General features: G+C 42.1%; 1 protein-coding gene and 2 pseudogenes across 5 annotated transcripts in view; all 3 read left to right on the top strand.

Annotated features, from left to right (window-relative positions):
- Positions 1-7,360: 7,360 nt before the first annotated feature.
- Positions 7,361-7,899, top strand: LOC137226814 (ferritin light chain pseudogene; annotated as a pseudogene).
- Positions 7,900-10,324: 2,425 nt separating this feature from the next.
- Positions 10,325-10,866, top strand: LOC137226813 (ferritin light chain pseudogene; annotated as a pseudogene).
- A 9,806-nt stretch (positions 10,867-20,672) lies between these two features.
- The window catches only part of MAP3K20 (mitogen-activated protein kinase kinase kinase 20), a 174,424-nt gene continuing 168,431 nt past the window's right edge, over positions 20,673-26,665 (top strand). For 3 of the 5 annotated variants that reach the window (XM_067741517.1, XM_067741518.1, XM_067741519.1), the window contains exon 1: positions 20,879-21,013. The gene's annotated coding sequence lies outside the window, so the exon portion shown is untranslated. Of the gene's footprint in view, positions 20,817-20,878; positions 21,014-23,920; positions 24,344-26,665 lie in introns of those variants that run through there. The other 2 variants (XM_067741514.1, XM_067741516.1) reach the window with 2 other exon arrangements.

Here is a 26,665-nt window from a genome sequence, read left to right as displayed (position 1 = left end):
ATGGACAGATCATCCAAATGAAAATAAATAAGGAAACTCAAGCTTTAAATGGCACAATAGACCAAAGAGACTTAATCGATATTTATACGACATTCCTCACGAAAATGGCAAAATACATTTTCTTCTCAAGTGCTGACAGAACATTCTCCAGGAAAGATCATATCTTGGGTCACAAATCAACCCTCGGTAAATTTAAGAAAACTGAAATCATATCAAGTATCTTTTCTGACCACAATGCTATGAAACTAGATATCAATTACAGGACAATATCTGTAAAAAATATAAACACATGGAGCCCAAACAGTACGTTACTAAATAACCAAGAGATCACTGAAGAAATCAAAGAGGAAATCAAAAAATACCCAGAAACAAATGACAATGAACACACGACAACACAAAACATATGGGATGCAGAAGTAGTTCTAAAGGGAAGTTTATAGCAATATAATCCTACCTCAAGAAACAAGAAATACCTCTATTAAACAACCTAAACTTACACCTAAAGCAATTAGAAAAAGGAGAGCAAAAAACCCCCAGTTAGCAGAAGGAAAGAAATCATAAAGATCAGATCAGAAATAAACGAAAAAGAAATGAAGGAAATGATAACAAAGATCAATAAAGCTAAAAGCTGGTTTTTGACAGGATAAACAAAATTGATAAACCATTAGCCAGACTCATCAAGAAAAAAAGGGAGAAGACTCAAATCCATAGAATTAGAAATGAAAAAGGAGAAGTAACAACTGACACTGCAGAAATACAAAGGATCATGAGAGATTACTACAAGCAACTATATGCCAATAAAATGGACAACCTGGAAGAAATGGACACATTTTTATAAAAGCACAACCTTCCGAGATTGAACCAGGAAGAAACAGAAAATACAATCAGACCAATCACAAGCACTGAAATTGAAACTGTGATTAAAATTCTTGCAACAAACAAAAGCCCAGGACCAGATGGCTTCTTAGGCGAATTCTATCAAATATTAAGAGAAGAGCTAGCACCTATCCTTCTCAAACTCTTCCAAAATATAGCAGAGGGAGGAACACTCCCAAACTCATTCTATGAGGCCACTAACACCCTGATACCAAAACCAGACAAAGATGCCATAAAAGAAAACTACAGGCCAATATCACGGATGAACACAGATGCAAAAAACCTCAACAAAATACTAGCAAACAGAATCCAACAGCACATTAAAAGGATCATACACCATGATCAAGTGGGGTTTATTCCAGGAATGAAAGGATTCTTTCATACATGTAAATCAATCAATGTGATACACCATATTAACAAATTGAAGGAGAAAAACCATATGATCATCTCAATAGATGCAAAGAAAGCTTCTGACAAAATTCAACACCCATTTCTGATAAAAACCCTGCAGAAAGTAGGCATAGAGGGAACTTTCCTCAACATAATAAAGGCCATATATAACAAACCCACAGCCAACATCGTCCTCAATGGTGAAAAACTGAAACCATTTCCACTAAGATCAGGAACAAGACAAGGTTGCCCACTCTCACCACTCTTATTCAACATAGTTTTGGAAGCTTTAGCCACAGCAATCAGAGAAGAAAAGGAAATAAAAGGAATCCAAATTGGAAAAGAAAAAGTATAGCTGTTACTGTTTGCAGATGACATGATACTATACATAGAGAATCCTAAAGATACTACCAGAAAACTACTAGAGCTAATCAATGAATTTGGTAAAGTTGCAGAATACAAAATTAATGCACAGAAATCTCTTGCATTCCTATACACTAATGATGAAAAATCTGAAAGTGAAATCAAGAAAAAATTCCCATTTACCATTGCAACAAAAAGAATAAAATATCTAGGAATAAACCTACCTAAGGAGACAAAAGACCTGTATGCAGAAAATTATAAGACACTGATGAAAGAAATTAAATACAAATAGATGGAGAGATATACCATGTTCTTGGATTGGAAGAATCAACATTGTGAAAATGACTCTACTACCCAAAGCAATCTACAGATTCAATGCAATCCCTATCAAACTACCACTGGCATTTTCCACAGAACTAGAACAAAAAATTTCACAATTTGTATGGAAACACAAAAAACCCCAAATAGCCAAAGCAATCTTGAGAATGAAAAACAGAGCTGGAGGAATCAGGCTCCCTGACTTCAGATTATACTACACAGCTACAGTAATCAAGACAGCATGGTACTGGCAAAAAAACAGAAAGAAAGATCAATGGAACAGGATAGAAAGCCCAGAGATAAACCCATGCACATATGGTCACCTTATCTTTGATAGGAGGCAGGAATGTACAGTGGAGAAAGGACACCCTCTTTAATAAGTGGTGCTGGGAAAACTGGACAGGTACATGTAACAGTATGAGATTAGATCACTCCCTAACAGCATACACAAAAATAAGCTCAAAATGGATTAAAGACCTAAATGTAAGGCCAGAAACTATCAAACTCTTAGAGGAAAACATAGGCAGAACACTCCATGACATAAATCACAGCAAGATCCTTTTTGACCAACCTCCTAGAGAAATGGAAATAAAAACAAAAATAAACAAATGGGACCTAATGAAACTTCAAAGCTTTTGCACAGCAAAGGAAACCATAAACAAGACCAAAAGAGAACCCTTAGAATGGGAGAAAATATCTGCAAATGAAGCAACTGACAAGGGATTAATTTCCAAAATTTACAAGCAGCTCATGCAGCACAATAAGAAAAAAACAAACAACCCAATCAAAAAATGGGCAGAAGACCTAAATAGACATTTCTCCAAAGAAGATATACAGACTGCCAACAAACACAGGAAAGAATGCTCAACATCATTAATCATTAGGGAAATGCAAGTCAAAACTACAATGAGATATCATCTCACATCAGTCAGAATGGCCATCATCAAAAAATCTAGAAACAATAAATGCTGGAGCAGGTGTGGAGAAAAGGGAACACTCCTGCACTGCTGGTGGGAATGTGAATTGGTACAGCCACTATCAAGAACAGTATGGAGATTCCTTAAAAAACTACAAATAGAACTACCATACGACCCAGCAATCCCACTACTGGGCATATACCCTGAGAAAACCATAATTCAAAAAGAGTCATGTACCAAAATGTTCATTGCAGCTCTATTTACAATAGCCCAGAGATGGAAACAACCTAAGTGCCCATCTTCGGATGAATGGATAAAGAAGATGTGGCACATGTATACAATGGAATATTACTCAGCCATAAAAAGAAATGAAATTGAGCTATTTGTAATGAGGTTGATAGACCTAGAGTCTGTCATACAGAGTGAAGTAAGTCAGAAAGAGAAAGACAAATACCGTATGCTAACACATATATATGGAATTTAAGGAAAAAAATGTCATGAAGAACCTAGAGGTAAGACAGGAATAAAGACACAGACCTACTGGAGAATGGACTTGAGGATATGGGGAGGGGGAAGGGTGAGCTGTGACAAAGTGAGAGAGAGGCATGGACATATATACACTACAAAACGTAAGGTAGATAGCTAGTGGGAAGCAGCCGCATAGCACAGGGATATCAGCTCGGTGCTTTGTGACCGCCTGGAGGGGTAGGATAGGAAGGGAGGGAGGGAGGAAGATGCAAGAGGGAAGAGATATGGGAACATATGTATATGTATAACTGATTCACTTTGTTATAAAGCAGAAACTAACACACCATTGTAAAGCAATTATACCCCAATAAAGATGTTAAAAAAAAAAGGAAGCAAAAACCAAAAAAAAAAAAAAGAAAAGAAAAAAGGGAGAAAACTCAAATCCATAGAATTAGAAATGAAAAAGGAGAAGTAACAACTGACACTGCAGAAATACAAAGGATCATGAGAGATTACTACAAGCAACTATATGCCAATAAAATGGACAACCTGGAAGAAATGGACACATTTTTATAAAAGCACAACCTTCCGAGATTGAACCAGGAAGAAACAGAAAATACAATCAGACCAATCACAAGCACTGAAATTGAAACTGTGATTAAAATTCTTGAACAAACAAAAGCCCAGGACCAGATGGCTTCTTAGGCGAATTCTATCAAACATTAAGAGAAGAGCTAGCACCTATCCTTCTCAAACTCTTCCAAAATATAGCAGAGGGAGGAACACTCCCAAACTCATTCTACGAGGCCACCATCACCCTGATACCAAAACCAGACAAAGATGCCATAAAAGAAAACTACAGGCCAATATCACGGATGAACACAGATGCAAAAATCCTCAACAAAATACTAGCAAACAGAATCCAACAGCACATTAAAAGGATCATACACCATGATCAAGCGGGGTTTATCCCAGGAATGCAAAGATTCTGCATTATATGCAAATCAATCAATGTGATAAACCATATTAACAAACTGAAGGAGAAAAACCATATGATGATCGCAATAGATGCAGAAAAACCTTTTGACAAAATTCAACATCAATTTATGATAAAAACCCTCCAGAAAGTAGGCACAGAGAGAACTTAACCTCAACATAATAAAGGCCATATATGACAAACCCACAGCCAACATCATCCTCAATGGAAACCATTTCCACTAAGAGCAGGAACAAGACAAGGTTGCCCACTCTCACCACTATTATTCAACATAGTTTTGGAAGTTTTAGCCACAGCAATCAGAGGAGAAAAAAGAAATAAAAGGAATCCAAATCGGAAAAGCAGAAGAAAATTGTCACTGTTTGCAGATGACATGATACATATGTAAAGAATCCTAAAGATGCTACCAGAAAACTACTAGAGCTAATCAATGAATCTGGTAGAGTAGCAGGATACAAAATTACTGTACAGAAATCTCTTGCATTCCTATATACATGTAATGAGAAATTAAAGAAACACTCCCATTTACCACTGCAACAAAAAAGAATAAAATACCAAGGAATAAACCTAACTAAGGAGACAAAAAAAAAACCTGTATGCAGAAAATATAAGACACTGATGAAAGAAATTAAAGATGATACAAATAGATGGAGAGATATACCATGTTCTTGGATTGGAAGAATCAACATTATGAAAATGACTATACTACCCAAAGCAATCTCCAGATTCAATGCAATCCCTATCAAATTACGAATGGAATTTTTCACAGAACTAGAACAAAAAAGTTCACAATTTGTATGGAAACACAAATGATCCCGAATAGCCAAAGCAATCCTGAGAAAGAAAATCGGAACTAGAGGAATCAGGCTCCCAGACTTCAGACTATACTACAAAGCTACTGTAATCAAGACAGTATGGTACTGGCACATAAAAACAGAAAGATAGATCAATGGAACAGGATAGAAAGCCCAGAGATAAACCCACGTACATATGGTCACCTTATTTTTGATAAAGGAGGCAAGAATATACAATGGAGAAAAGACAGCCTCTTCAATAAGTGGTGTGGGAAAACTGGACAGCCACATGTAAAAGAATGAAATTAGAATACTCCCTAACACCATACACAAAAATAAACTCAAAATGGATTAAAGACCTAAATGTAAGGCCACACACTATTATACTCTTAGAGGATAACAGAGGCAGAACACTCCATGACTTAAATCACAGCAAGATCCTTTTTTTTTTTTTTTGCAAGATCCTTTTTGACCCAGCTCCTAGAGAAATGGAAATAAAAACAAAAATAAACAAATGGGACCTAATGAAACTTAAAAGCTTTTGCACAGCAAAGGAAACGATAAAGAAGATGAAAAGATAAACCTCAGAATGGGAGAAAAATTTGCAAACAAATCAACAAAGGATTAATCTCCAAAATATATAAACAGCTCATGCAGCTCAATAATAAAAAAACAAACAATCAAATCCAAAAATGGGCAGAAAACCTAAATAGACATTTCTCCAAAGAAAACATATAGATGGCCAATAAGCACATGAAAAGCTGCTCAACATCACTAACTATTAGAGAAATGCAAATCAAAACTACCATGAGGTATCACCTCACACCAGTTAGAATTGGCATCATCAGAAAATCTACAAACAACAAATGCTGGAGAGGGTGTGGAGAAAAGGGAACCTTCTTGCACTGTTGGTGGGAATGTAAATTGATACAGCCACTATAGAGAACGGTATGGAGGTTCCTTTAAAAACTAAAACATAGAACTACCATACGACCCAGCAATCCCACTACTGGGCATATACCCTGAGAAAACCATAATTCAAAAAGAGCCATGTACCACAATGTTCATTGCAGCACTATTTATAATAGCCAGGGCATGGAAACAACCTAAGTGTCCATTAACAGATGAATGGATAAAGAAGATGTGGCACATATATACAATGGAATATTACTCAACCATAAAAAGAAATGAAATTGAGTTATTTGTAGTGAGGTGGATGGACCTAGAGTCTGTCATACAGAGTGAAGTAAGTCAGAAAAACAAATACCTTATGCTAAGACATATATATGGAAGCTTAAAAAAAAAAAAAGGTTCTGAAGAACCTAGGGGCAGGACAGGAATAAAGACACAGACATAGACAATGGACTTGAGGACACGGGGAGGAGGAAGAGTAAGCTGGGACAAAGTGAGAGAGTGGCATGGACATATATACACTACCAAACGTAAGATAGACAGCTAGTGGGAAGCAGCCGCATAGCACAGGGAGATCAGCTCTGTGCTATGTGACCACCTAGAGGGGTGGGATAGGGAGGGTGGGAGGGAGGGAGACCCAAAAGGGAAGGGATATGGGGATATATGTATATGTATAGCTGATTCATAGCTGATTCACTTTGTTACACAGCAGAAACTAACACACCATCGTAAAGCAATTATACTCCAATAAAGATGTTAAAAAAAACTTACTAAAGGAAAGGGCACATTGACCAGAAGTAAATAATATCCATGTTAAAGGTTAAATGCCCCTCTTCCTGGGATGTCAATGCTGGTACTCCTTTGAATGTAAGACTGCCTTCCCAGGTGTCAAGACCACACTGACTCACTGTGTACATGCTGATATGTTTTGTTTTTTGGTTTTGTTTTGGCCGCAGTGGGCGGCTTGCAGGATATTAGTTCCCTGACCAGGGACTGAACCTGGGCCCCTGGCAGTGAGAGCGTGAAGTCCTAACCACTGGACCGCCAGGGAATTCCCTGTTCTTTTTTTGGGAATCTTAAAGAAATGTAATCCTGACTCGTTCAGTGTTCTTTGTTCTGACAAGATATAAACCTGCGCTGAAAACCCTCCTTCTCTGGAGTAGTTTCTCAGAGTAATCTGGCAAGTGGGATTCCGGGCTAGACCTCAGTTAGGCTCAAATAAAACATTTCTATTCTTATTATTGATTGTTTACGGATTATTTTCACTGACACCTCTGACCACTCTACAACCTTTATCCAGTCGCAGCCTTCAGAACCAACCACTGACCTATCCTCGGCCACCGGGACCAGCCAACACTATTTTTTGAGCTTAGCGCCTTATCACCAATCAACCATGAGCTCCCAGATTCGTCGCAATTATTCCACCGAGATGGAGGTCACCGTCCACGGCCCGGGCAACCTGCATCTGCAGGCCTTCAACACCTACCTCTCTCTGGGCTCCTATTTCCACCGAGACGACGTGGCTCTGGAGAGCGTGGGCCACTTTTTCCACGAATTGGCCGAGGAGAAGCGCGAGGGTGCCCAACCCAGCCCAGCCTTGAAAATGCAAAGCCAGCGGGGCGGCTGTGCCCCCTTCCTGGACGTGCAGAAGCCACCCCAAGATGAGTGGGGTAAAACCCAGGACTCTGTGGAAGCTGCCCGCCAGACGCCCCGCTCTGTGACTTTCCGGAGAGCCGCGACCTGGCTGAGCAGCTGAAACTCACCAAGAAGATGAGGACCGCGTGACTCACCTCTGCAAGCTGATTGGTCCCCAGGCTGGGCTGGGCGAGTTCTCTTCCAAACACTCACCCTCAGGCATGGCTAGGGCCTTCTGGAGCCCAGCTGTTACCAACCTGGGTTCTTGGACTCTTTAATCAATAGAAATTGGTAAGAGGCCAGAGGGGGAATTTAGGGAAGGCTTTATTGGGACTCATGCTGCAGCATGAGGGAGCAAAAGCAAGTAACAGGTGCCCTCGCTCGTTCCTGGGAATGGCGAGGGTGCGTTGCACTGGTCCCTTCAATGGGGTGAGGGTAGGGGTAGATCGGCGGGTGGGGCTGGAGGGGCGGCTTAGGTGGTCTGCCCATCCCTCTGGTGGTGCTGTGAGCAGGGATCATGCCTAGTATCCTGCTTTTGCTCCCCACACCTCTGAAGTGTCAGTTGGATTTTGGCCTTTTTGTATCTTTGTTCATAATTTGCCCCAACTGTGCAAGCAGGCAGTTATTTTTAGTCCCTTATAGTTTCTTTGTATTCTGTTGCTGGAGGAGACATTTGTCCAGGTGCAAGCACTCCAGTAAAGGGTCTCAGGTCCCAGCCTGTCCCACAGCGGCGTCTGAGGAGCCCCTCTGGCGTCAGAGCTTCTGCCTGAAGCCCCATCTCTGCAGCCACTAGGCAGCTTTGTAAGCAGCCTGGGGCCCTCTCCCAAGCTTTGGGCCAAATGGGAACAGTAAAGCTTTTTGCAGCCAAAAGAAAAGGCTGAAAATATTTTAGATATAAGTTCAATAAAATTGTATTATTAAAATGAATTTTGGTTGCACTGTGCGGCTTGTAGGATCTTAGTTCCCCAACCAGGGATAGAACCCCTGCCCCCTGCAGTGAAAGCACCGAGTCCTAACCACTAGACCTCCAGGGAATTCCCAACAAGTTTCTTTTAAAACTGAAGAACTAAGAGCTCGATTTCTGTAATAATCAAAACACCTTAAAATGTATCTTCACATGCTCACCAGACCCCAAAGGACTCCCCAGACCCAGACCACAGCACAGCCTGCTGTGGAACGCTCAGCAGCTTTGTTTTCCCAATTAGACTCATTAGCAGCGCCAGGTGGTAATCACTGGCCGAGTGATTCCTACTAGTAAAACAATCTGCCTGAGGTCACCATGGACTCTTTCCCCCACTCTCTGCTTCATCTCTGACCTGATACGCTTTTGGAAAGTAATTATTCATGGCAGGAAGTTGTCATACAACACAGAACGATTGTGTGTCCTGGGATTATAGAGGCCCTCAGATCAAATACTTTTTACTGTGAAAAGCATACATTGAAAAACATGGCTTTCACCTGCATAGAATAGTGAAATCCATTTACATTTTTTTTCTTTCCTGTTTATTTCATCATTAAAGACCCAATAAAGGAAAGTATTTACCACTTGGAGAGAATGTTAGCACTGATGTTTAGCATTCAGCACAATTACGTAGATTCCATAAACAGAAATAGCTCCAGCGTCCAACTGGAATAACAGAGTAGACTTTTTTTTTTTTTTTTTATTGCGGCACGCCGGCCTCTCACTGTTGTGGTCTCTCCCGTTGTGGAGCACAGGCTCCGGACGCGCAGGCTCAGCGACCATGGCTCACGGGCCCAGCCGCTCCGCGGCATGTGGGATCTTCCCGGACCGCGGCACGAACCCGTATCCCCTGCATCGGCAGGCGGACTCTCAACCACTGCGCCACCAGGGAAGCCCCAGAGTAGACATTTTAAAACCCTCTTTTTTTCACACATAAATTGTTACTCATGAGGTAGAAATATTCAATATGAAGTAGTATGTGAAAGCAGTAAGTACTTAGTTAACCATTCTCTAGGAGGATTTTTCAGTTACCTAAATTTTGTTCCTGCTTTTTTTTTTTTTTTTTTTTAATTTAAAAAAGGAAGAGGGGCTTCCCTGGTGGCGCAGTGGTTGAGAGTCCGCCTGCTGATGCAGGAGGCGCGGGTTCGTGCCCCGGTCCGGGAAGATCCCACATGCCGCGGAGCGGCTGGGCCCGTGAGCCATGACCACTGAGCCTGCGCGTCCGGAGGCTGTGCTCTGCAATGGGAGAGGCCACAGCAGTGAGAGGCCTGCGTACCGCAAGGAAAAAAAAAAAAAGGAAGATAAGGGGAAATAAATCAGAAGATAATATTTAAAGCAACTTTCTGCTACCTTCCAAAGATTTGGTCAGCCAAACTCCTAGACTTGCAAGCACTGTCCAACATAGTAGCCACTAGCCACATGAGGCTGTCAAGTATTTGAGATAGGACTAGTTCAAATTGAGACTTGCTAAAGTTTAAAATACATACTAGATTTTTGGAAACTGAACGTGGATAAAAAAGACAGTATCTCAGTAATAATTTTTTATATTGATTAAAGTCTGAGGCAGTGAGCTTGGTGGTCCGCGTATCTGTCTCTTGCTTCAACAGTATTTGGACAGAACAGGCCCAGGGACGCCCTTTGCTCCAGCCTCTGACCAAGCTCCAACCTTTTTCCAGTCGCAGCCTTCAGAACCAACCACTGACCTATCCTCGGCCACCGGGACCAGCCAACACCATTTTTTGAGCTTAGCGCCTTATCACCAATCAACCATGAGCTCCCAGATTCGTCGCAATTATTCCACCGAGATGGAGGTCACCGTCCACGGCCCGGGCAACCTGCATCTGCAGGCCTTCAACACCTACCTCTCTCTGGGCTCCTATTTCCACCGAGACGACGTGGCTCTGGAGAGCGTGGGCCATTTTTTCCACGAATTGGCCGAGGAGAAGCGCGAGGGTGCCCAGCCCAGCCTTGAAAATGCAAAGCCAGCGGGGCGGCTGTGCCCCCTTCCTGGACGTGCAGAAGCCACCCCAAGATGAGTGGGGTAAAACCCAGGACTCTGTGGAAGCTGCCCGCCAGACGCCCCGCTCTGTGACTTTCCGGAGAGCCGCGAGCTGGCTGAGCAGCTGAAACTCACCAAGAAGATGAGGACCACGTGACTCACCTCTGCAAGCTGGTTGGTCCCCAGGCTGGGCTGGGCGAGTTCTCTTCCAAACACTCACCCTCAGGCATGGCTAGGGCCTCCTGGAGCTCAGCTGTTACCAACCTGGGTTCTTGGACTCTTTAATCAATAGAAATTGATAAGAGGCCAGAGGGGGAATTTAGGCAAGGCTTTATTGGAACTCATGCTGCAGCATGAGGGAGCAAAAGCAAGTAACAGGTGCCCTCGCTCGTTCCTGGGAATGGCTAGGGTGCGTTGCACTGGTCCCTTCAATGGGGTGAGGGTAGGGGTAGATCGGCGGGTGGGGCTGGAGGGGCGGCTTAGGTGGTCTGCCCATCCCTCTGGTGGTGCTGTGAGCAGGGATCATGCCTAGTATCCTGCTTTTGCTCCCCACACCTCTGAAGTGTCAGTTGGGTTTTGGCCTTTTTGTATCTCTCTGTTCATAATTTGCCCCAACTGTGCAAGCAGGCAGTTATTTTTAGTCCCTTATAGTTTCTTTGTATTCTGTTGCTGGAGGAGACATTTGTCCAGGTGCAAGCACTCCAGTAAAGGGTCCCAGGTCCCAGCCTGTCCCACAGCGGCGTCTGAGGAGCCCCTCTGGCGTCAGAGCTTCTGCCTGAAGCCCATCTCTGCAGCCACTAGGCAGCTTTGTAACCACCCTGGGGCCCTCTCCCAAGCTTTGGGCCAAATGGGAACAGTAAAGCTTTTTGCAGCCAAAAAAATAATCATCATCATCAACTCATAAAATCGCCAAAATTTTGCTCTGGATAGAAAATTAAATTAATAAATCAATTAATGTTTTCAGCCAAAATTCAACTCTTTCAGACTTCAAAAGCAAGAAAAAAAAATAAAAAAGTTTTCCATAGAAAAACAGATTTTACTTGTTTTTTTTTTATGTCTTTTTAAACTCAGAGCTCTACTATGAAGCTATTTTTGAACCTGGAATATAAAATTGCAAGTTGTTTAGTTATCTAAAATGCAGATATTTTTCTCTTCAAATCTTAAATTTAGTACTGAATTGTATTGAGAGCTAGTTATGAAAGGATAGTATGTCTTTTTCCAGAAAAGTGGACATTTACTGTAAGTTCAACATGGAAAATCTCTGGAAAAACAGCTTTTATTTCTCAATGAAAACAATATTTGTATTTGTCTTTACTATGTTTCAATAAAAATAATACCATTTATTTGCTTTTATATCACTTATAAAACACATTTGCATGAATCATCTCATTGGAACTTGACAACACTCCGAGATGAAGAGGCGAGTTATGAGAGGACAACTTATTACCGAACCAAACACGTCCCCTCACCTGCGCATAGTAAAGCCAATCTACTGACACCGGGTTGTGGTGAAGGAAAATGCAGCATTTATTGCAGGGCACCAAGCAAGGAGTTCAGGACAGCTCGTGTCCAAAAAGCCAAACTCCCCTATGGATTTCAGGAAGGCATTTGCCAGCTACAAATTGGCACTTGCCATCTACCTCTACAAGGATTAAATCATGAGCCGCTGCAGCTACTGACCTTCAACACTCCTTGAAAGGAATTCAGGACAGAGATCAGGAATGAGGCACTCTGTGCTCTGGGAAAAACTGGCAGAACAGGTCTTCAGATAATTAGATATTTTCAGGAGAAGATTTTATGAGCCCAATTCTTGTATCTCCTCATATCTAGGAAAATGCTAATATCCTTCATGATGACGTCTGCTCCTCATAACAAGCAGCAACCTTCTGCAAAAAATGTGCTTAATTTCACGTACTCCCCCTTCACCAAAATCACACATATACTGACCTTTCCCCTGCCTCTTTGGAGCAGTTTCTCAGAGCTATCTGCAATGCTGTCTCCTGGGTTATAATCCTTAATTTGCCCCCAATAAATCTGAACTCACAACTCTCATGTTGTGCATTTTGTTTTCAGTCGACACATTTTCGAGGCAAGGTGAGGGAGGGGAGTTACAGGGTGTGTAACCAACTCGTCCACAATACTCTGATTGGTTGATGGTGAGGTAATAGGCTGTGTCGCAGCGGTTTTTATCAATCCTCAGGTGCCAGCAGTTCTGGGGGCTACATGCTCACGATTATCAAGTAGTTAATTTCTTCCATTTGGTGGTGGTTTTAGGATCTGTAAAACAACTCAGGAAACGTGCATCACATATTTTTATCTAGGCACTTTAGAGAGGAGCTAAAGCAGAGAATATGGGGGAAGTGTCTGTCCCGGGAAGGTCCCATAGGGTCCTGCTCGGTTACAAATTCACAGATGGGGAAACTGAGATCTAGAGGTTAAATTTCTCAATGTGGAAAAGAAAAGATTACCATGGGATTGTACTCAGTTGACTTTATGAGGGGTAAAAAGAGAGAGAGGTTGAGAGTGAGGGAAGAGAAAATATTTCCTGGAAATATTATGTATTGAATTGTATACAAACATGAAGACTAACCTCCTGAAAAATTATTTAAAATTTCAATACGTGGGACTTCCCTGGTGGCGCAGTGGTTAAGAATCCGCCTGCCAATGCAGGGGACATGGGTTCAATCCCTGGTTCGGGAAGATCCCACATGCCGCGGAGCAACTAAGCCCACGGGCCACAACTACTGAAGACCGCATGCCTAGATCCCGAGCTCCGCAACAAGAGAAGCCACCGCAATGAGAAGCCCGTGCACCACAAGGAAGAGTAGACCCCGCTCGCCACAACTAGAGAGAGCCCGCGGACAGCAACAAACGCCCAACGCAGCCAAAAATAAATTAAAAAAAAAAAATTTCAATACGTGAACATTAAATGACATGTGGGAAGCCTCATCTCATTGAAAATGAAAACTGCCACTATTGAGGGCCCTAATAAGTAGGATGATGTGTGACACAAAGTGAAGCAAAGGCTTAATGAATCTCATTCTCTGATTTGAAGGTGGCATGTCTAAGTCTTTTATAAAAAACAAAGTCACCCCAGAGTCTCTAGGAGTCAGGGAGTCAGTGAGCTGATTTATTATAAAAGAAAATACATACACACACTTCTAATGTATCTATATCTCTCTCTAGATATAGATATTATATATTATTTATATAAAATATCTATTTAATATATATAAATGTGATATTCATTACATTTACTTGCTTTAAAAATCTAGAATCTGTTTCTTTTTAGAACATTGATGCCATGCATAGGAAAATCAAATATTATGGTTATAAAATAATTTTTAATGTTAGAATATTCCTTTTATCAGTGGAAGAATATCCACTGAGAACAAAGATTTAATTTCCTTTTATAAATAGTGGTGGGTTAGAACTACACAATAGTTCTAACTCTGCTACTGCTGTGTATTTAAAGCCAAGATGATGACTATATTGAAAAAGAAGGAAGAGAAAATCAATAGATTATTGCTTCAATGGAGCTCACAACAGTGCTGATTAGAGAACACAAATGGATTGCATAATAGTAAAATAACTATAAACCGGGTATGGATTTAAGCCTATGTTAAGACCATTCTTAACTGCATTGTATCTTTAGAAAACATGCACTGAAATTACAACAGCAAATTAAATCTATTCGACCGCAAAATTTAATACATAAGAAAATAGCATTTATTAATGATCTGGAAGAGGGAGTAAATAGCATGTTAATGAAATTTGCAGATGATAGTAAATTGGAAGGTGTTACAAACCATGAGGACAGGGGCTTAATACAGATGGACATTAAAAAGTTAGAGAAAAGCCAATGGTGGCAAAAAATACCCAAAAAACAAAAAACAAGTAAAACTTATAAAAATATTCGCTAGAAAAATTTCAACTTGAAAAACAATAATATAAAAGAATTGTAGATGGAAAAGAGACTTTGAAATTTGATCAGGATTTTCTGATTATAATAAACTGGTTAATCCACTCTTGAGAGGTCCTGAGCCAGCTGCTGGGAAGTAGTCATTCCTTCACTCTTTCCTCTATCCCCTTTCTAGGTAGACCAGAAAAACTATATCACCTGGTTGTAGACTTTTTGGAGGCAAGCGAAATGAAGAAAACAGAGACCAGGCATATCAGTTTTTTAAAAATTGCATTTTGGAGAGAAAAAAATGGCTAGTGAAGACACGTGATTATGTATTGGCATCATCTAATGGTGTTTATGGTAAAGAGGGGCCATGAAAACTCTACAGGTACCTGAAAATTTTATATAGAAGGTGGTTGCTGGCACTTGATTGCTTATGAGCAGTTATTAAATGAGACTAATACTTACCTTATGAAATATAATTCTAGCTTTTCCAGATACCAGCAAATAGAAGAGTTCTCCTTCCTAATCACATATGCCTAATTGGTGCTATTCTGAATGTCATGTGGGATGATACTATTGGTCTTCCTAGAATGTCTGGAAGTTTAGGTCTGAGAATTTGGTTTATCCAAAAAACAGCATCATGTGTCTCCTGGAAGCTCTGGAGACCCTAAGAAACCAAGTAATGTATCTATAATGTTTTATCAGCTCATCTGGGTCTAACATACAGTTATCTGGGGATGAAAGCTTATCTGTATTGGATCTAAGACAAATCTCAGTTTCAGAAACTGGACTATTATCATAACATTTTATGTTTCCCTTAGATTTCAGTAATGTTCTCTTTGAATAGAATCTGCCACTGCCACACCTGTGATGGAGGAAGAGCACAGTATTCCTGGTGGCCAGATGTGATGATAAGAATTAGAACTGATGTAGGAAAATTCCAAGGAGGTGAAACGTGCTGGGGGAGAGAGGCAGCATGTATCCCACAAAGATGGGAGGTAATGTTGGGGAGGAAAACTTGGGTGAGCTAATGGAAGGTTTTAAATATGCCCTAAGGATCTGGAACTTCAGTAGGCAGTGAGGTGTCAATAAAGGTTTATAAGTTTTTAAGTTTTGATATGATTCTTCTATGTAATATGTTAGCTATTCCTTCCAGATACATGTTATTCCCTAATTAGATAGGCATGCCACTTAGGTCTTCATCCAAGTTGTAGAAATTTTGAACAAGGGCAGGCTAGAGAGAGCCCAACAACATCCCTTCTTAAGATAACACTGCACCCTTAGTGACATCAACACTTTGGGGGTATAGCTTCTAGACTGTTTTCAGCCTAACAGCAATTTATGTTATACTGTCATCAGTTAAAATCCCCTTCTGGGGCTTCCCTGGTGGCGCAGTGGTTGAGAGTCCGCCTGCCGATGCAGGGGACAGGGTTTGTGCCCCGGTCCGGGAAGATCCCAGATGCCGCGGAGCGGCTGGGACCGTGAGCCATGGCCGCTGAGCCTGCGCGTCCGGAGCCTGTGCTCCGCAACGAGAGAGGCCACAACAATGAGAGGCCCTAGTACCAAAAAAAAAAAAAAAAAAAAAACTCTTCTCATAAGAGTACTAAGATGTTATTTTGACTGTCCTCTCTTATGAGTGTACAGTGGAATCTTCCACAGGGTAAATGTAATATGATACTGGAATAGATTAAATGCAGAAGCAGATATGAGAATCAGCTGTCTTCTATTAGGCCTGATATATTTGCAAAAATATAAAACAATAACACTGCTCACTAACTTTTTTTACTTTGGACAACAGTTATTTTTCATTAAAATATGTTATTTACGTTAATATATGTGCCTTTGTTATTTTTAAATGAATTAAAAGATTTTAATTTCCTGTATGATGAATATTGACAGGTATAACTCACATAAACAAAAGCTATTTGATGTTCTCAAGGACTTATTTATTTATTTTAAAATTTTATTTATTTTGAAATGTTGTTGACATGCAACGTTATGTTAGTTTCAGGTAGAGTGATTTGGCATGTGCATACATTATGAAAGGATCACCATAATAAGTCTAGTAACTACCTGTCCCCATACAAAATTGTTACAATATTATTGACCATATACCTTATGCTGTATATTAATAAGCCACCCCCATGGCTTATTTATTTTATCTCAAGGATTTTTTAGAGTATAAAGGAACCCTGAGACCAGAAAGTTGGAGAACTGCTTAGTGGAAATGAGCGAGCCCTAAAGTTTATGTCTTGCTCCCTGAGGGAAGACAAGTTGCCTAAGATTTCCAAGACTTCTTCCAGCTCTACAGCGTAGGATGATGATTTAAACTGCCTTGTCGGGTTACTTTGAAGATTGGGTAGAGTGAGCTTGTAAAACTCTTAGCTCGGCGCATGGCACGTGAGTTCTCAGAAAATATTAGCCAACACTGTTATTAGTACTGCTATCACTACTACTATTACTACCACTATGAGGATTATTATTCCCTCCTGGCAATGTCTTTACTTAGCTACTAGGGGATTTAGTCTTTGAACTTGTTAAATGCTCTTGGGCCTTTGTACTTGCTGTTCCCTTTGCCTGGAATAGCTTTCCTACCTTTCTGTCCAGCAAATTCTCATTATTCTTCTCATATGGACTTAGAGCTTCTTTGTCTTGGAAGCTTCTTTGTCTTTTATGGCTTTCCAAAAAGGTGTCCTGCTGTAGGTCCCCATATATGCCCACTTAGCACACTTCTTGTATCTTTAATGGCTTTTCTATTGCATTCTGAAAATTCTGTGACAGTGGGGAACACGTCTGGGTCACTGCTATAATTGCAGAGCTCAGCATAGTGCCTGCCGTTCAGTAAATGCTTGTTGAATAAACTTTGCAAAAGTCCCCAATTTCTCTTCTCACCCTATTGCTCCTTTCATATCCTGGAACACCTAAGCAAATTTGGTACCCGAAATACTCTTGTGAATTCTTCAGTCCTCAAATTAGATGTGAAATCTAAGCTTGAAAAGTGACCTGGGCTTCATTTGTCAGTTTAAGGTAATGGCTACTTATCTTAAAAGATGTTTGATTGTATGCATTCATTTCCCAGGGATCCAGAGTTGTGCAGAAGCTAAAGTATCAACTTTTGTATAAAAGCTGGTTAATTCTTAGTTATGATCCAGACACAGATCACTCACTATCTAAGATAGAGAACTGAGATGGCTAGAAAAAATGCTTCTGGGTACCAGCATCACAGCTCTTATTGCTATAAAGAGCGGGAAGAATACTTTGCTTCCTTTTAAGTTGCCTTTCCTTCCACCCTTAATGGAATTTATGCCTGCACTTCTCTGATCCACTGATAGCAGTTCCAGAATTTCTATTTTAGAGGAGCTTAGGGACAGCAATCTGATTGAATAAGGGGCTAGGAGACTTTTTCTTTAAGCTATATTTGCATAGCAAATACACTGTTTTTACTGACATTGCATGTTTACTTTGGAGGGTATTCTTGGATATAAGAGGGTGCTAAGGACTCCTAAGTCACCTTACTGCTGAAAGTACATCTATTTTTAGTATGGAGACATGTGAAGTAAAGGAATAGGAAAGCTTGATAAGAGAGGTTTGACTAGGTCTCTTTTGTTACTGCTATTTACATTTGTAAACCTATACTCTGCCTGGTGAGAATTAACCAATATGCTTTCAAAAAGATTTCAAAGTCTGACAAAGCAGAGTCGACCATGGGAATAAGCACCAGAGTATATTTATTAAGTCTGGGGCCTAAAGAGATCAGTATAGCCACAAGGAAACAGGCAGGTTGACCAGAGAAAAATAAGACTTGAAGAAATCAGTTTATCACACAATTACTGTGTATTTATTTCAGATACAATAACATATAAGACATGACCTCAAGGAGCTTGCAACCTAATTGGGAAGACAAGAGAGTGCCTACGAGGTTATCATTTAAGCATATTTGTGAGACTACTTTTTAGCATTCACTGTTCCTGCTGGTTATTATGTTCTTAGCCTAATTTATGTGAAGAAAAATAAAATGAAGAAAAGAATGGATGGAGAGGAAGGGGATCGTGGCTAAACGTATTATGACATATGCTCCAACTTTAAAGTAGTATTATTCATAGTTTTAAAGCTGGAACCTTCAGCTAACATTTAATTGGGCCTTCTTATTTTGCAGAGGAGGAAACCAAGGCCTGTCTAGCAAAATACCCCAGCTGAGAAGTGGCAGGCCTAAAACCAGAAGCCGGCTTCTCTGTTCCCATTCTAGTGTCCTTTCCATCACAGTCTAGTGCCTTTGAAGTTGAGGTGAAATAACTGGAGTCACCCTATCCCTAGGTCTGTGCTAAAGAGCCTTAGTTTTCCCTTTAATGGTTAGATGGCTTTTGGAATTCTTTGATTACCCACAGCAGGAATTTTTTTTTTTAGCATGACAGTTTTCATCAATCCTAATTTCTCAGTTCCCCAAATAGAATCTATCAATGCTGAAGCTCCTAGTCTTTATCAAAGGGACAATTCAAATAATTAATCTGAATCACAGACCAGAAAGTGGGGTTTTTTAACCTCTATTCACTCATCTCTCCACTTCCATATCTTTAACCATATGAATGATTTCCAAATTTTTTATTTCCCTCCTGACCTCTTTTCTGAATCATTTTCATACTTCAACAGCTGCATCCCTACCTGTTTTTCCTCCCATGACCTCAAACGCAACAGGAAGCCAGCTCCTACTCCACCGGTATCTGTTTCTGTCAATGACACCATCATTCTTCTAGTCACCCAGGTCTGAAATCGTGGCGTCATCTCTCTTTCTTCTTTTCCACATCTAGTGAATCACCAATTCCTGTGGTCTCTTCCTGAAACATGTCTCTGAAGTTCATTTCTTCTTTCCTAATTCTATTTTGTACATGCCAACTCACATCCTCACACTCGCATAACCAGCTGGACAATATGCTGCGTCCCAGTTTCACCTTAGCAACACATTCTACAACCACCCTGGACTGCTCTCTCTCGAAATCACCATTAAAAAACAAAACCACAGGGCTTCCCTGGTGGCGCAGTGGTTGAGAGTCCGCCTGCCGATGCAGGGGAAACGGCTTCGTGCCCCGGTCCGGGAAGATCCCACATGCCGTGGAGCGGCTGGGCCCGTGAGCCGTGGCCGCTGAGCCTGCGCGTCCGGAGCCTGTGCTCCGCAATGGGAGACGCCACAACAGTGAGAGGCCCGCGAACCGCAAACAAACAAACAAAAAACCACAGACACCTACTTCACCCCTTTGATTCTAACTTTCCACAGTTCCCCAGTGTCCATAGATGATAAGATTCGAAATCAGTGAGCCCTGGATCATGCCTCCCATACTTTTATTTTTTTTATTTTTATTTTTTTAACATCTTTATTGGAGTATAATTGCTTTACAATGGTGTGTTAGTTTCTGCTTTATAACGAAGTGAATCAGTTATACATATACATACGTTCCCATATCTCTTACCTCTTGCGACTCCCTCCCTCCCACCCTCCCTATCCCACCCCTCTAGGTGGTCACAAAGCACCGAGCTGATCTCCCTGTGCTATGCGGCTGCTTCCCACTAGCTATCTATTTTACGTTTGGTAGTGTTTATATGTCCATGCCACTCTCTCACTTTGTCACAGCTTACCCTTCCCCTCCCATACTTTTAGAACCTCGTCTCCCATTTCCTCCACAGAACCGTCCTCCCCACTGACCATAACTTCTCTCCCCAGTACTGATTGCCACCTTTTGCTCACACCTGGAGCGGATTCTAGTCTCATCTGAACTCTGCTTTGCTAAAGTCATCAACCAGGGCAGCAGACCTTCCTCAAAATTCCGTAGGTATCTACTGATGGTTCCACTGAGGCAGCCTTCAGCCCTACCTCCCCCGAAATATCTGTACACGTCGGTTGGTCCCCTTCCCAAGCAGATAATTAACATCTGTACGGCACGAAGGAGCCTCCCGTGTCTTTGTATCCCAGCGCCTTTTTCATAGTAAATGTTTGTTGATAAGGATGAGTTGAGGGAATACGTGGTGCTAACTTGTTAAAAAGATGGGAAGGCACAAAGGGAGGCAGAGGCATACCCCCTCTATCCGCGTCCCCGCGGTATGGGGTTCGGTCTGTGGGGTGCGGCGGCCTGGGAGGGTCCCAGGGCGCGCGGCGCAAGGTGCCCTCGGGGTGCAGCCTGGGAGCCCGAGCGCCCGCCCCCGCCTAGCTGTCTGGAGCTTCTGCGCTGCGGCCGGGCCGGCTGGCGTGTGCGGCGCGGACAGGGAGGCCCGGCCGTTCCGCGCTCAGAGGTAGGTGGTGCTGTTGCCGTGACTGTCTTCCTCATTGGCGCGGGCGGAGACGCGGAATGTTCAACTCCTGACTCGGGCGGAAAGCGTGGGAGCCGACCCGGCCGCAGTCCTCTCGAACCCCGACCGCCGCCCCTGCCCTCGCCGCGCGCGGGGCCTCGGCGCCCCCGGCTGCTGCTCGCGCCCGGCCCGGGAGCCAGGTAAGGGGCCAGGCCAGAGGCTGCGGGGGTGAGGGTGGGGAGCAGGCCCGCCGCGATCGCGACTCGTCCTGGCGTCGCGGGCCCAGGCCCTGCCGGGGTCAGGGCCTCCACGGAGCACCCCTGCCCGACACGGAGCTGGCGTCCCCGGTTCCCGCGCCCTTGCGCGGCCGGGAAGCGGCTCGGGAAGTTCGCACGGGTCCCAGGCAGAAGTTGGCGCCGGGAAGAGCAGGGCGCAGCCGGAGAGACTCTGGTGGTCTCGGCCCCGGCGGGCGGCGCCTCCCGGCCGCCGCTCCCCTGCCCGGACGTGGAGCGCCGGCCTCGCCGGGGTGACCCGGGCGTCTCTCGAGAGGCGAGGCGCGAATCTCCCAAATCAGCGCAGGGTGCAGGCCGCTTCCCGGCAGAGGTGCTTGCGTGCGAGGAGAGGCCACTAACTTCTGCTTTCCTGCCGGCCGTCCCGGGAGCTCGCCTCCCGCCCAGAGCGGCGGCTCCTGCACTGCCCCGGGCAGCGTGGAGCTCGTGCCTTCCGCGGGCGTCGGGGTGGCCGCTTTGCCGACCGGGTGGCGTCCCCGGGTTCCTGGGCTCGGGGTCCTGCACCAGGACGGAGGTGAAGGCTGAGGCGGCCGCCACCCCTCGCTTGCTCCTGACAGCTTGCAGACAAACTTTAATCCAAAACTGGCCGGAGGACATTGAATTTCCTACAAAATGGGGCAATCGTTAGATTGTTGAAAATGTATGTTTCTGATGCGCCTCTGGGTCTTGGATAAGCAGTGTTTATGGGGAAACTTAATTACTATTTTTGTTAGTTTCTTTAATAATGAAAGCAACATCATTTAGTGTCCTATTCCAGTGATATTACAATAAACAGCTTCTTATGTATGATAGTGTATTAGAATGGACTTACAGAATTAATTCTATGATTTTTGAGCTACGGTGGTTGTTAAAGTATATCCATATTTTAACCTTAAAGCTGTTTTAGGAGAGCCTTCTTGCTTTCCTGACCTCCGTTGAAGTGAACAGCTAGGATTCAGTGGAACCAAACCTACAGACACATTTAGACAAAAAATAAACAAGCAATCCAAGACAGTTAGTGTCTTCTTTGTAGTAGGCCCATCTCCACAATGAAATTTCATGTCGTTTTTTGATTTTCAAAAAATATGGGATGACTGCATTTTAATTATAGTTTTAGTCATTTGTGGAGCCTTTGTTTTATGTTCCTGCTACAATAGTGAGAGATTTGGGAGATTGTAAATGAATGCGAATTTAGTTTGTTTGGAAAGAGAGAATTAAGATAAAGAAACATGGTCTTTTAGAGCAATGTGTACTGTTTATTTTAATCTTTCAGAATTTAATTTTTATTATAACTTTTTTGAGATTATTATGGGAATTTTTTTAAACTGGAAAATATTGTTTGTATCAAAAGTTTTAGTGGTAATAATTCCAGAGTAAATGACCATAATGGCAAGGACATTTTTTTCTTGTCTAGGAAAGCAAATAGATGATTGATCTCTTTTTCTTATTCTTTTGGGAAACACATAAGGACAAATCAAAGAGAAAGAGAGAAATATCCAAATATTAAGCACTGAGGATTTGGATCTAAAAATGGATGGTCAAAGATCTTGGGAACTCAGGGACCTTCTTGCCAAATAAGGAAACTTGGCAGGCTAAGCTGTGTATTTTAAGTTAGCACAAGAGTGAGTGTTATTGGCAGTATATTGGCTGAGTGCCTATCCGGAATGAGCAGTGAAACTGATAGGGCTACAAAATTATAAACAGGAGTTAACAGGGGCGTGAAGTGAATAATCTAGTCATCAGAGAAAACACTGGAGAAATTACAGTGATGTTTCATGAAAAGGGGTCAGACATGGAGTGAAACTATTAGTGTGGAGTGAAAGAGAAAAGTGGACAGTTGATTTTAGAAATTGATGGATTCAGAAAAAAGAAAGGAGAGAATCAATGATTTTTTTTAAAAACCAGAAAAGGATGTTTGTGGTGATATAGGCCTTCTTGGAATAAGATAGCCTTATATCTGTATCCAGAGATGCTGGAAATAAAAATCAATTTGGATCATTTGTTTTCCATTTTATTCTACCCAGGACAGATTGACAGGGAGGGTGTCTTGTCTATCTACATGTAATAGGAACAGCGAAGGCACCTTTTGGTCTTACTGCAGGGAAGATTTAGGCTACTTTTGTGGCTGTTAACCTTGCCCCACTACACACAAATAAGCAAACTTCCAGCTGTGACCATAAAACTGTACCTGTTAAGGAAAGAGAGCTATAAATGCTAGAGCTTAGATTGGTTTGACTGATACCTGGGTGCTTCTGTGTCAGACCCTCCTACAGACAGCTGAACCATCGATTATGCCCTAATAGCAGTTAAGTAATCCCAACACAGTAGAAGATTCTGTGAGAACAAAGCAGCCACGCATTCGACACCCTGACCCCGGCATCCCATTAAAGCCTCAAATTGAACTTTAGGTGGATGGTAAGCAATCTAGTAATTACTATAATAAGAAAAGAGATTGTTTAAAGAAAAAAAGGCAAATTAGAAGGAGGAGGCAGAATGATATAGTGGAAAAAAGACATGATATGGTGGAAAAAATGATATGACTTTGAAGTCAGACCTGAATTTGAATTTCAGTTGTGTCACTTTAAGATAGGTGGTTGGCTTGGGCAACTTTTACACGGTTGATCCTCAGTTTCCTCACATGCAAACTGAGGACAGTAATCCCTGCTTCATAAGCAGAAGGATATGAGACAGCACATGGAAATGCTTGAGCCAGTGCCAGGAACTTTAGCCACCATCACTGAGTGGTAGAGAAGGGGTTTTCCACACTCTCAATTTATACACAGAGAAAGCTGCCTGTCTCACCTGTTCCCAGCTAAGGCTTGCCCTTGGTAGCCTGCCCTGTTCCCAAATCATACTTACGTGTGTATGTAGGGCTAGGAGGTTTTCATAGCTATCCTCCTGCTTTGCACATAAGGATTTCTAAAGCAGCTCTGTGCGTACCTCTGAGTTTATACACAGCTTTGTAATATTCTTGGGGGGAGAATCTGAAAATTAGTGCATTTATATTTGAACAGTTTGGGAACTGTAGGAATGGTGGAAGATTATGACCTAGAAGACCAACATTGACCATTCTTACAGCCGATTTTGAGCACAGATTGCCTTCAGGGACCAACATTCTTCTCTGTGGACTCATCTCTGGACTTCCATAGAGGAAAACCAAAAAGAGAAGGCAAAGATCACTGCCTAAAGGTCATGGAGTAAATCTTTGCTTATTAAACTTTTCTACCAAAAGTGGGGAAGAACGTATTCCTTCAGGGATCTGTAAGTATAGCCATAAATACCCCTAGTGTAAGCAAGCACGTTTTTTCGAATCTTGCATTTAATCTTAAAAATTCATGTGACTTTGGCGTTGTCTTCTGTACTGTTTGACTTTATTGAACAAACCAATACAAACAGACATTAAGCAAGTTTATTCCTCCAAATCTTAAAATCGCTGATGTAAGACGTGTGTTTATTCGTACATCTTCTGCTCAGAACTGGGTACTCCACCTGTGGGCTAACCCACATTTGAGGAGCATGGTCCTGGTTCTGGTAAATGGTACCGGCACCATTCTGCTTCATAGACCAGCCTGCCACGTGGGGTAATGCAATTCCATTATGCTGAGAAAAGAATGGGGGTAGATCATCATCCAAAGAGTTTTTTTTTTTTTTTCCTGTGGTCATACTGTGGCTTTTGAGGTCAGCAGAGCTCTTTGCTTTGGAAGTCAAGAGGAGGGGGGAGGATAGTTGTAGGATAGAAGTCTGAAATATGGCTCTCACCTTCTCAGCCAGTTTGGGAGGAGAAATTTAGGAGGATGCCCAGTCATCTCCATTATCCCCATTGCTGGTATTGATCACTGTGTTCCTCCACAAGCGAGGGGGCTCTCAGTGTCAGGTTCACGACTGTATCCCTAAGAAGGGAAGGGAGAGGTCAGTCATGGTGTACTCATAGGGTTGGAGTGGATCTTTGTGAAACGAGTCATTCTGCTTTCGTCGTCTCCTATCCACATTCCCGTTCAACACTCTCAGTGATGGAGGACGCACTACTAAACAGGGTGGTGTATTTCCTTGTTAGGCAGCTCTAATAACCCAGAATTCTTTCTGTAACTTTTGTCCACAGATAGCGTTGCCTCTGGCTCGGTGATACATACTACAGAGTCTTCCTTTGGTCTTATCTAGTTTTAATGTCCCCATGTTTTTTTTTTCATGTTACATCAAGGTTACCAGTTTTTAACTCTCATATTTCCCTTTCTCAGGGAACCTTCATTCTAGGTTTGTCCAAAATTGTACTGTTTGTTAGCAGCCGGGAAGGTGAGATACTTTCTGTGTGACAGCAAATTGTTCTAGAGTAGAAATAAAAGCTGAGTGGCAGCAGGATCTAGGGATGCATGGGCCTGCTGACTGAATAAGCCGTGTTTACTCACCACGCTTTCTCCCCTACCCTCACCCGTATCCCCAAACACCTGTGTGTTCCTCTTCCAGCCAGCCCATAGAAATGTGCCCTCTCCATGCTCCTTTGTTTTAGTCAGACTCTGGCCCCATTCTCTTCCTCATGCCTCCAGTCATTCAACGCTAGAAGCTTCTAATCTTTCGACATGAGAAGCCCCTGCAGTGACCCATGTCCTGGATTGTACCTGCTTCGAGTTTCCTAGTTGGGCTTCTGTTTGAGCACAGACATATTTACACACGGCATTTCTGTGGCATAAGTGCCCCTGCCCCCTACATTCCTGTTCCTCCTCTATTTTGCTTCTCATAACAACATTTCTGGCAAGAAAAGTATGTCATGGAAGTCTCTTTTCATTAACTGAAGTATTAAAGTACAAATAATGTCTCATTTAATTAGTTCATTTTAATTTTAACCTGTGCTTTAACTAGAGAGTTCTATGTTATTTATGTGATAAAGGAGCGAGGGGAAAAAAAAAGTGAAACAATAGCTTTTCTGTTTTTTTAGACTCTTGAAGTTGGCTTCTCTCAGATATCCATGACTGAAGATCCTCTTCACTGAGCCCAGCAACCTATTCTAGACAAGACAGTCTGCTTTCTGGTAGCAGACTTGGAGGAAGGAAGGACACAATACTAGTTAGTTCTATTCATACCCAGTCTCTAGCTAGTCTTACAGATCTTATCTATCATAGCAGAACAGCAGTCCTGCTCAGAAACAGAATCTTTGAATCTTTGACCTTGGTGTTATAAACAAATACATCAAACCAGAGCTTTCCCCATTTTTTTGAAGATAAGACTTGAAGAAAAAATAAATAATTGCAGACCTGCAATCCAAGTGGTATTGTTTTTATGTACATGGTGATGAAGCACATTTTTATTAGTTTATTTACTAATCTGTGTTAAGGAGGCTGAAATAATACTAGCATAAATAAATATTAGGGCAGTGAGCTTGGCAAAAGAATTGACTGAGGGGTTTTTGGGGTTTTTTTGGTCATATTCAGGTCATGACAAAACAAATGATTTTTTTCTTCTATATTGTACCAGAAAATAGACTTTTAACTTTTGTGAAGAGAGGAAGAAGACTAGTGTAAATTAGGGGTAGAAAATGATCTGAGTTGAGAAATAATAGCCCTGTATAAACCTAAAAGATAGAAAAATCCA

This window comes from Pseudorca crassidens, chromosome 6 (genome assembly GCF_039906515.1).
Source record: "Pseudorca crassidens isolate mPseCra1 chromosome 6, mPseCra1.hap1, whole genome shotgun sequence".
Classification (NCBI taxonomy): Eukaryota; Metazoa; Chordata; class Mammalia; order Artiodactyla; family Delphinidae; genus Pseudorca; species Pseudorca crassidens.
This window is presented reverse-complemented; position numbering and strand designations above follow the sequence as displayed.